The sequence below is a fragment of the Petaurus breviceps genome, unplaced genomic scaffold (genome assembly GCF_028583685.1).
Source record: "Petaurus breviceps papuanus isolate PSGF00001 unplaced genomic scaffold, PetGlider_PUasm1.0 90977, whole genome shotgun sequence".
NCBI classification, from domain to species: domain Eukaryota; kingdom Metazoa; phylum Chordata; class Mammalia; order Diprotodontia; family Petauridae; genus Petaurus; species Petaurus breviceps.
In genome coordinates, this window is record NW_027187391.1 from 6,988,066 (window position 1) to 6,998,118 (window position 10,053).

General features: G+C 39.1%; 1 pseudogene; it reads right to left on the reverse strand.

Moving 5' to 3' along the window:
* Nucleotides 1–3,933: 3,933 nt before the first annotated feature.
* On the reverse strand, nt 3,934–9,719 carry LOC138153158 (splicing factor C9orf78 pseudogene; annotated as a pseudogene).
* Between the last annotated feature and the right edge of the window lie 334 nt (nt 9,720–10,053).

The window sequence follows — 10,053 nt, forward strand, 5'->3', positions numbered from 1 at the left end:
TTCCCTGCCCCTAGGCTAAAATGCACCTGAAGCCTGGGGAGGGAGGCTTGTTTTTCAGTAGATACTTCTTGATTGGCCAGTGAGTCAATAAGGTTGTTACATTCTCTGATCCAGGAGAAGGCTATATAAGCCCTGATGTGTAGCTTTGTTTTGGGACTCACTTTGAGAAGTGTTCTGTGATTTGATCTGAATTCTGGGAAGCCGTTGTTGAGAGTCCCCCGGCTTTGAAAAACCCAGATGTGGAAACCCAGATGTTGACTGGGTATGGATGTAATGGTTGGACAGTTTGGAAATCTGTCTACTTGATCTGTTTCTGTCTTGATAATTCTGCCTGTATGCTTTGAAGTTAGGGGTGCTGACCTTTTTCCCCTGAACAAGGTAAACGATATATGTCTGACTGATTAAAGTAAGCTTGTTAACCCATTTTGAGTTGCTTTCCTTTATCAAAGCAGATCCAAGAACCTGTGGTGGCGGCAAACCCTGAGGACGCTTGGGGTGCTTGCTGATACAATGTAGAGAACTGAGTCAAAACTATAAGAATATAAATCATTCCCCAATTGATAAATTGTCAAAGGATGTGAACAGGTAGTTTGCAGAGGTAGAAATTAAAGATATCTATAAGGATATGAAAAAATGCTCTAAATCACTATTGATTAAAGAAATGCAAATCAAAACAACTCTGAGGTACCACATCTCACTGGTCAGATTGGCTAAGATGACAAAACAGGAAAATGATAAATGCTGGAGAGGATGTAGAAAAATTGGAACACTAATGCATTGTTGGTAGAGTTGTGAATTGATCCAACTATTCTGGAGAGCAATCTGGAACTATGTGCAAAGGGCTATAAAAAAAGTGATACCCTTTGACCCAACACAACCACTGCTAGGGCTATATCCCAAAGATATCATAGAAGTGGGAAAAGGGCCCATATGTACAAAAATATTTATGGCAGGGGTGGCTAGGTGGCTCAGTGAAAAGAGCACCAGCCCTGGAGTCAGGAGGACCTGAGTTCAAATGTGGCCTTAGACACTTAACACTTACTAGCTGTGTGACCTTGGGCAAGTCACTTAACCCCAATTGCCCTGCTTTCCCCCCTCCAAAAAAAAAGCAAAAAAAATATTTATAGCAGCTCTTTTTGTGATGGCAAAGAATTGGAAATCAAGGAGATGCCCATCAATTAGGGAATGACTAAACAAGTTGTGGTATATGAATGTAATGGAGTACTGTTGTGCTATAAGAAATGAGGAGCAGACAGACTTCATAATAACCTGGAGAGACTTATATAAACTAATGCTGAGTGAGGAGAGCAAAACCAGGAGAACTTTGTACACAATTACAGACACATCTTACCTATGATAACTAACTTTGATAGACTAGGCTCCTCTCAGCAATGCAAGGTTATAAGACAACTCCAAAAGACTCATGATGGAAAGGGACATCCACATCTAGAGAAAGAACTACAGAGTCTGAATGCAGATTGAAGCAAACTACTTGCTCTCTCTCTTCTTTTTGTTTTGTTTTTCTCTCTCATTGTTCACTCCATTGGTTAAAGTCCTTCTTTATAACTTGACAAATGTTTAATGTGAATCTATTTATAGATCTGATATTTGATTACATGTAGCCATGAGGGGGAGGGGGGCAGAGAGGGAGGGGAGAAAATTTGAAACTCAAGGGATTGTGGAACTGAATGTTATAAACAAAAAGTAAATTAAAAAAAATTTTTTAAAGAGATGAAGAAGGGGTGGCCAGGTAGCACAGTGAGTAAGAGCACCGGCCCCAGAGTCGAGATGATCTGGGATCGAGTCCGGGCTCAGACACTTAGCACCCACCCAGAAACACCTGGCCGTGTAACCTTGAGCAAGTTACTTAACTTCAGTTGCTTAGGGGCAGTCAGGGGGCTCAGCGAGTAAGAGCACTGGCCCCAGTGTCGGGATGACCTGGGGATCGAATACGGGCTCAGATGCTTAGCACTACACCCAGAAATAACTGGCCATGTAACCTACTGCAAGTTACTTAAACCCGATTGCTTAAAGAAAAAAAAGAGATGAAGAAAATGTTAATAAAATAAATTAAATTAAAAGCGTGTTGTGGGTACTTTGTGGTTACTTGGAATTGGCCAGTTGTTAAACATTTACCAGAACACCTTTGAACACCTGTCTACAACTTCTGTTATTTTATTTTTCATTTCTTTTCTTCTCTTCTATACTATTTTGTGTGAAAGGACATAGAGGGAGGGGTTAAGAGAGGGGTCTCTACCTTTAAAACCATCTCTATAATTCTGACTTAGGTTTTGATTAGAAAGTTGGTCTCCATAAGTATTCAAAGAGTATAGACCAGGTGTACTAGTGCATATTGGACCAAGCATGATCACTGACCTTTCAGGGGTAAAGAGAAGGTCCTGGCATACCTGGTCCATGCTCTATATATGCTTGTGATCTCCATATCAGCAAGCTAACAAAGAACATAGACTACAGGTTATCTTTGATTATTTAGAAAGAATGAAAAGTAAAAAAATCTTTTAAAAATTTTCACTCCATGGGGTGGCCAGGTGGTACAGTGAGTAAGAGCGCCAGCCACAGAGTCGGGAGACCTGGGATTGGTTTTGGGTTCAGATACTTAACATCCACACAAAATAACTGACCATGTAACCTTGAGCAAGTTACTTAACCCCAATGGCTTAGGGGCAGCCAGGTGGCTCAGTAAGAGTGCTGGCCCCAGTGTTGGGAGACCTGGGATTGGTTCCAGCCTCAGATACTCTGCACCCACACAAAAATAACTGGCCATGTAACCTTGAGCAAGTTACTTAACCCTGATTGCTTAAAAAAAAATTCACTACAGTGTATGGTGAAAAAATATAATTTTGTGGATAAGAAGTACTCTTCCATTCTCTTATATTGCATAGATACCCTGGTGAAATTGTGAAGATACCACTATATTTTGTTGGTGGTGGTGATGATCAGTTGTTTCAGTCATGTCTGACTCTCTGTGATGCCCATTTTTTTGGCAAAGATACTAAAATGGTTTGCCATTTCCTTCTCCAGCTCATTTTACAGATGAGGCACTGAGGCAAACAGGGTAAAGTGATTTTTCAATGGCCATAGTAATAGGGTGTCCCAAAAGTTTTAATGCAATTTAAAAGCTTAAAACTGAACTTTTAAAAGTTTTAAGCTTCAAAACTGTATTAAAACTTTTCAGGCACCACAAACAAAATGAATACAACCAAAATTAAAAGGAAAGCAGAAAACTGAGGAAAATTTCAATAAGTATACCTGATAAAGTCCTTATTTCTCAAATATGTAGAGAACTGAATCAAATAAAAAAAAAAATACAAGTCATTCCCCAATTGATAAATGGTCAAAGGATATGCAAAGGCAGTTTTCAGACAAAGAAATAAAAACTATCTGTAGTCATATGAAAAAATGCCCTAAATCACTATTGATTAAAGAAATGCAAATTAAAACAACTCTGAGGTACCACCTCACACTTATCAGATTGGCTAATATGACCAAAAAAAAAAAAAGGAAAATATTAAATGTTGGATGGGATATGGGAAAACTGGGACATTAATATACTTTTGGTAGTTATGAACTGATCCAACAATTCTGCAGAAAATTGGGAACTATGCCCCAAAGACTATAAAACTGTGCATACCTTTTGATCTAGTAATACCACTGTCAGGTCTATATCCCAAAGATATCCAAGAAAAAGGAAAAAGGACCTATTTGTACAGAAATATTTATAGCAACTCTTTTAGTGGTGGTTAAGAATCAGAAACTGAAGGGATGCCCATTAATTGGGGAATGGCTTAACAAGTTGTTGTATATGATTGCTAGGGAATACTATTTTTAATATATTTACATTGCATGGTATACTTGACAAAAAATAAACTTTCTGCAAAAATCCTCTCCTCACCTACTCCCACTCAGCTGATATCAATAGTGTCTGTTCATCTTCTTAAACTTCTCATAAAGATAATCATCAGTTGCCTTTTCATTGAGGGGGTGGGGAGAGAAGAGATGCACTTGCAGTTTGGAGGAGACCCCTCACGTTCTGGCTTCTCTTTATCTCCCTTGCTGAGGGGTCAATTTTCAGCTCATCTTTGTGCTTCCAAACTGGCGCGTTGAGCTCTTCATGATAAAATTGTGCTGCACAAAGTCCATAGTCGTGTTGGTTGGAACAAAAGAAGTTTCACTGTCTTTCTTTTTGTTCTGTTGCTCAGCCAGCAAGCTTGCCTTGGCATCTTCTGTCGAAAAGATATTTTTTATTTTTGCATCAGTGCCTAAGTCTACCTCAGGGATGCTGCTTAGCATCTGGTTGGACAGCATCTCTTCTGTTTCCTTAACTCAGGAGACTCCAATGCTCTTGGGGAGCTCACAGAGGAACTCTTCAGCATTCTTCACCTTCACCTTCTGTTTCCTGTTTTCCACAATTTCTTTCCTTTTCTTTAGCTCCATCTCAACATATTTCACCATGTCAGTATCTTCATCCCTTTGGTTGCTTTCTGTTGAAAATGATATTCCTAAATTAAGGTCCTCCTCTTCATTAATCCTGTCCTTGTTTCTCTCTTTAAGTTTCGTCATATCCACCATTTCACCAGTCTTGATCTTAAGGGGATCATCCACTAAAGCTATCTCTTCCTATGCTTTCTCCCCAACCAAGAGGGCTATAGCACTCACCCCAGTAGGCTGTCTTCTCAAGCTCTGAACTTCTTTGGTTTCTTCAAGTTTAAACCAGACCTCACAGTCCTGCTTGTCCAACTCTGAGTTGGCACTGTGCTTGCAGAAGGCCTTGTAGACCTGGCCCTCATGGTCCCTGATGCCAGGCTTCTCCCAAGGACTGCAGTGGGGTACCCCTTTGGGGCTTCCAAACCTGGACCTGCATAGCTGCCCAGGTTGAAATACTACTATGCTATAAGAAATGACAAGTAGGATGATTTCAGAAAAACCTGGAAAGACTTACATGAACTGATGCAAAGTGAAGTGTGCAGAACCAGAACACAGTAACAGCAATATTGTATGATAAAGAATTATGAATGACTTAGCTATTCTTAGCAATACAGTGATGCAAGATAATCCCAAAGGACTCATGATGAAGCATACTATCCACTCCAGAGAAAGAACTGATATTATTTGAATATAGACAGAAACAGACCATTTTTTACTTTCTTTTTTATTTTTTAATTCATCTTATTGTACAAAATGACTAATATGGAAATATTTTACATGATTATACCTATATATACTTCTATATCTGATTGCTTACTGCCTTCAGGGAGAAGAGAGGGGAGGAGGGATAGAATTTGAAACTCAAAACTTAAAAATGTTAAAAAATTGTTTTAACATTTAATTGGGGAAACATTTGTATATGCACACACAGACACACACACACACACACATAAAGGATAGAGTGGCAGGCCTAGCGTCATGAGAACCTGAATTCAAATCCAGCCTCAGATACTTACTACCTGTGATCTGGGATAAGGCACCTACGCCTGTTTGTCTCAGTTTCTTCATCTGTAAAATGAGCTGGAGAAGAAAATGACAAACCACTTATTCCAATGAAGTCATGAAGAGTCAGACATGACTAATCAACAAAACAAAAACAGCAATTGAACTCAGGTCTCCTTATTCCATGTTTAGTGTTGTTGTTTTAACCCATTTCACTGTGGTCTCTTAGGGAATCAAAAAAGTCATTACGAAGGAAATGTTTTTGAGCTCTATCATGAAACATGGACAGGATTTAATCAGAGATGCAAAGTGGGGTAGGATATTCCAGAGCTAGGGAATTTCTAAAGTAGAAAGGGTAGAAGTTTACTAGCAGATAATATGGAACCATCGAAGGCTTTTTGGTTATGAGATGTTCCTATCACAACCATCCATTATGATGATCTAAATCTGAGATATCAAACATACCCGGGCTGCATATGTCCCAAGTGAAGTCCAAATTAGATTGAAATGTAATTGAGAAATATTTAACAAAATAAATAAAAATACAACAAAATAATAATAATACAACAATATTAATGTGATTCCCCAAGTCAGTAAGTGACTGACAGAGGCCCTTATGTGGGGTTTCGTGGTTGAGTTAATTTCCACTGGAGTTTGACAGGACTGATTCTTTGACTCTAAGATTTGACCTGAAGATATCATGAAGGACAAAAAGGAGCATGGAGAGATTAAAGATGGAAGACTGATTAGGAGATATATCACTCAAGCCCTGAGGGCCAGAGAAGGGTGCCAACAAGGAAAGTGGTAAGGGAAGATTAGGTTCAAGGGATATCTTAATATAGAGTGGGGTGTGATGGAGTCATCTTTTCCAGGCCTTTGATAGCCAATAAAGTTTTTAGTGTGAGTATTTACACTTCAGAAATCAGCAAATGCTACAAATAAGGCTATGCTTTATTGTTTCATTGATCGTCTAGGCTTAGGAAAGTGATGGAGGAAATATTAACAATACATGTTAAACTTAAGAAGTGTGTCATACTGCATTTTTTTTCAGAGATCTAGTTGTTAAATATTTACCAGCATATTCCCTGAATAGGCTTTAAATCCTTTTTGATTAATTCAGTCCTTAATCAAAAGCCCTAAATGTCACACAAATATCCCAAGGAATTCTTATTATAATGAAGAGAAGAATCCTTTTATAATGCAAATAACTTCCTTAATTTATCAGTCTAGGTTTTTTGCATGTTGAATTTCCCTGAAGCCTACCTGTGTTCTCTAATGAAGTGACAAGACTGAAGGTGATTAACAAATCAATTAGATAAATGAATTCAGATAGAAATGAAACAAAGATTATTTTATCCAAAATGGAGATTGCTTGCTCATTTATTAAAGCAAAGCAGTCTGATTTGACCTACAGTGTTTTGTATATTTGTGTGTGATGAGGAGAGATTAAGGATATTTGTCTTACTTAAACACAGAACATATTAATTATAAATTTATTAATGAAAGCACTGACCAACCAATGGATCAGAAAAGTCACACCAATGCCAGGCTCATTGAAGGAAAATGAAACAGAGAATTACATTAATTACTTGAGTTAATTTGGGTAAAAAGCTTGGAAAAAATAATCTGGACTTTCATAGACTATGCAGTTTGGTACTCTTATAAGAAATCTCTACATTTTGCTTAACCTGGAAGCAGTGTCAGATTTTATATTCTTGGGGTCAGGGATCACTGCAGACAGTGACTGCAGCCATACAATTAAAAGACACTTGCTTTTTTGGAAGGAAAGTTATAGCACATCTGGATAGCATACTAAAAAGTAGAGATATCACCTTGTGGACAAAGGTTTGTATAATCAAAACTATGGTTTTTCCTCTACTAATGCCTGACTATGACAGTTAGACTATAAGGAAAGCTGAGCACTGCAGAATAGAGGCTTTCAAATTGTGGTGCTGGAAAAGACTTTTGAGAGTTCCTTGGATAGCAAGAAGATCAAATCAGTCAATACTTAAAGAGATTAATTCAGACTACTTATTGGAAGGCCAAATACTGAAGCTTAAATACTTTGGCCACTTAATGAGAAGACAGGACTCATTGGAAAAGACCTTGATGGTGGAAAAGATTGATGCCAAAAGGAGAAGGGGGTGGCATAGGATAAGGATAGAGAATGTCATAGAAGGGGCGGCTAGGTGGCACAGTGAATAGAGCACCAGCCCTGGAGTCAGAAGGACCTGAGTTCAAATCTAGCCTCAGACACTTAACACAAAACTAGCTGTGTGACCTGGGGCAAGTCTCTTAACCCCAATTGCCTGGCCTTCCCCCTCCAAAAAAAGATAAAAGAGAATGTCATAGAAGCAACAAACATGGGCTTGGACAGACTTTTGGAGGATAGAAGAGTCTGGCATGCTATGGTCCATGGGGTCATTATGAGTTGGACACAACTGAATGGATGAACAACACTTGGATCATTATCAAAACTAACTTGAAAAACTAATCAGTTGCTTGGCTGCTGCTAAATCTCATCTCTGTCTGGCTCATACTTTTGGCACACCTGGTACTCCAATGCCTAGAAGCACCTTTTAGAAAAAAGGAATTTGAGAAGAGGATTTCCTGAATAACTATGGATATTCAACACTTCCAAATCAACAATTTATTAAAGTAATTGTAACAGTAAATGGGTTTTTTTTTTAAGAAGTTCTTAAAATCATGATCATTATGTAAAATTCCTAACTCCAGGCCTGGCCCTCTCTCAACTGTGCCACCTAGGTTAGGAAGAACTGAGTTCAAATCTGACCTCAGATACTTGCTAGCTGTGTGACCCTGGGCAAGTCACTTAACCCTATTTGCTTCAGTTTCCTCATCTGTAAAATGAGCTTGAGAAGTCTCTTTGCTAGGAAAAACCCAAAAGGGGTCACAAAGAGTTGAATGTGACAAAAAATTACTAAATAGCAACATTAAATGGACTAAATTTTACATAATGATCATGATTTTAAGAAACACTCATCTTATTTCATTCTCATCCATGAAGTTTTATCCCATAACATAAATATTAAGGATACTATACCAACCCCACTTAAACTGGTAGGTTGGGTTCTGTGGTAAGCAAAAATGCAACAAAGGTAAACTGAGGCAAGTTTTTTCAGGTAAGATAATGGTTTATTAATAGTAACACACATAACTATTAATAAAGTGGGTCAAACTGTTCCCCCCTCAATGGGTCAGCTACTCAAAAAACAATATTTTATTGAGATCCCAAAGGAAGAGGGTGTGGCTGATCATGCCCTTCTCTGACAATTAAGGAATGTTAATTGTTTTATGAGACTCAACTGCCTTTAGTAATAATCTTGGCTAGAAAAACAGAACCACCTCATTCAGGATCCTTCCCCACCCCATTAGCCTTCTCCTCTGAGACCAAGTCACCCCTGACTTTGACAAGGAAAAGCAAGGACAGGAGAGCTATCCCCTGGGGAGGAATCCAACCCAAGCTGGTTCTTCTGTTTATAAGTAAACAGAAATAAGGGTCCCACTTTATTCCTCAACCATGCCTTCAGTTCCAACTGGAAGAGGTCTCAGTTTGACCTGAGAAACGGGATTTAACAAAAGGCTGGGTTACAGAGTAATATTGGTTATTAACTGGTACAGCACAATATTAATTTTCCTCAGTCCCCGGTACAAAGTTACTGTTCCTTCACCCCTCTAGATTCCAGGAGTATCCCTGAGAGGATGTGGTGTTCTTCTAATGCCCCAATCCAGTGTATTTCCTAAAAACAGAACAACCAGTTATCTTGCCAATACAACTAGTGATTAATGCCCCAATATCAGTTTATTCATTGATCTTGCCTCAATATCAAATAATTAACATCAATTAGTTTTTAAAAAGGGATATTTACTGAGAAGATATAGTAAGACCCAAAGTACAAAAACCTCTGAAACTGGGAGCACATTTTCCGGTACCACCTCAATCCCTGGGAAGAGTGGACCCCAACTTAAAGTGGTTACTACCAAACATACACCCCATCAAATTCACTTCTGGTTGTAGCATGGTGGATGGATGAATCACTCCTTTGCTAGCAGGCCTTCGTCTCTCAGCTGCTGGTCCATTCACTGCTGGCTGAATCAAGGAGATAAGATCCTCAGAGCTGACTCCTTACCAGGTTCAACTTCTGGCAAACTCTGCTACAGATGCCAGGTTCCAGACTTCTGATCGCTCTTCCTGACTTTGTAAAGTTCACAGGGTTGTGGTCTGGTCCATTCCATTTCCCAATAGTCATTCACCTAAGATTAGGAAAGAAGAAACACAAGGGGCTCAGAAAACAATCTAGACCATCCATTCATGATCACGTGGTAGCCTGAGTGAAAGAGGGTCTGAGGCCCCTTCTCCACCCAGAGACAATGGTAGTTATTCCTTCCAATACCACTAGGGAGCAGTGAGAGATTTCATCGGTTTATGCCTTCCAGCTCAGTAGTTACTTAAAGGGCTTTTCATCACCATGCAGTGAGGCTGACAGGCTCATAGAATTCATCGTCTGAAGAGAAGGTCAGGTCACCCAATTACATATTGCCAAGTTCACCAAGTTCCCATACAGGGCGGCAGAGCCCCCAGGG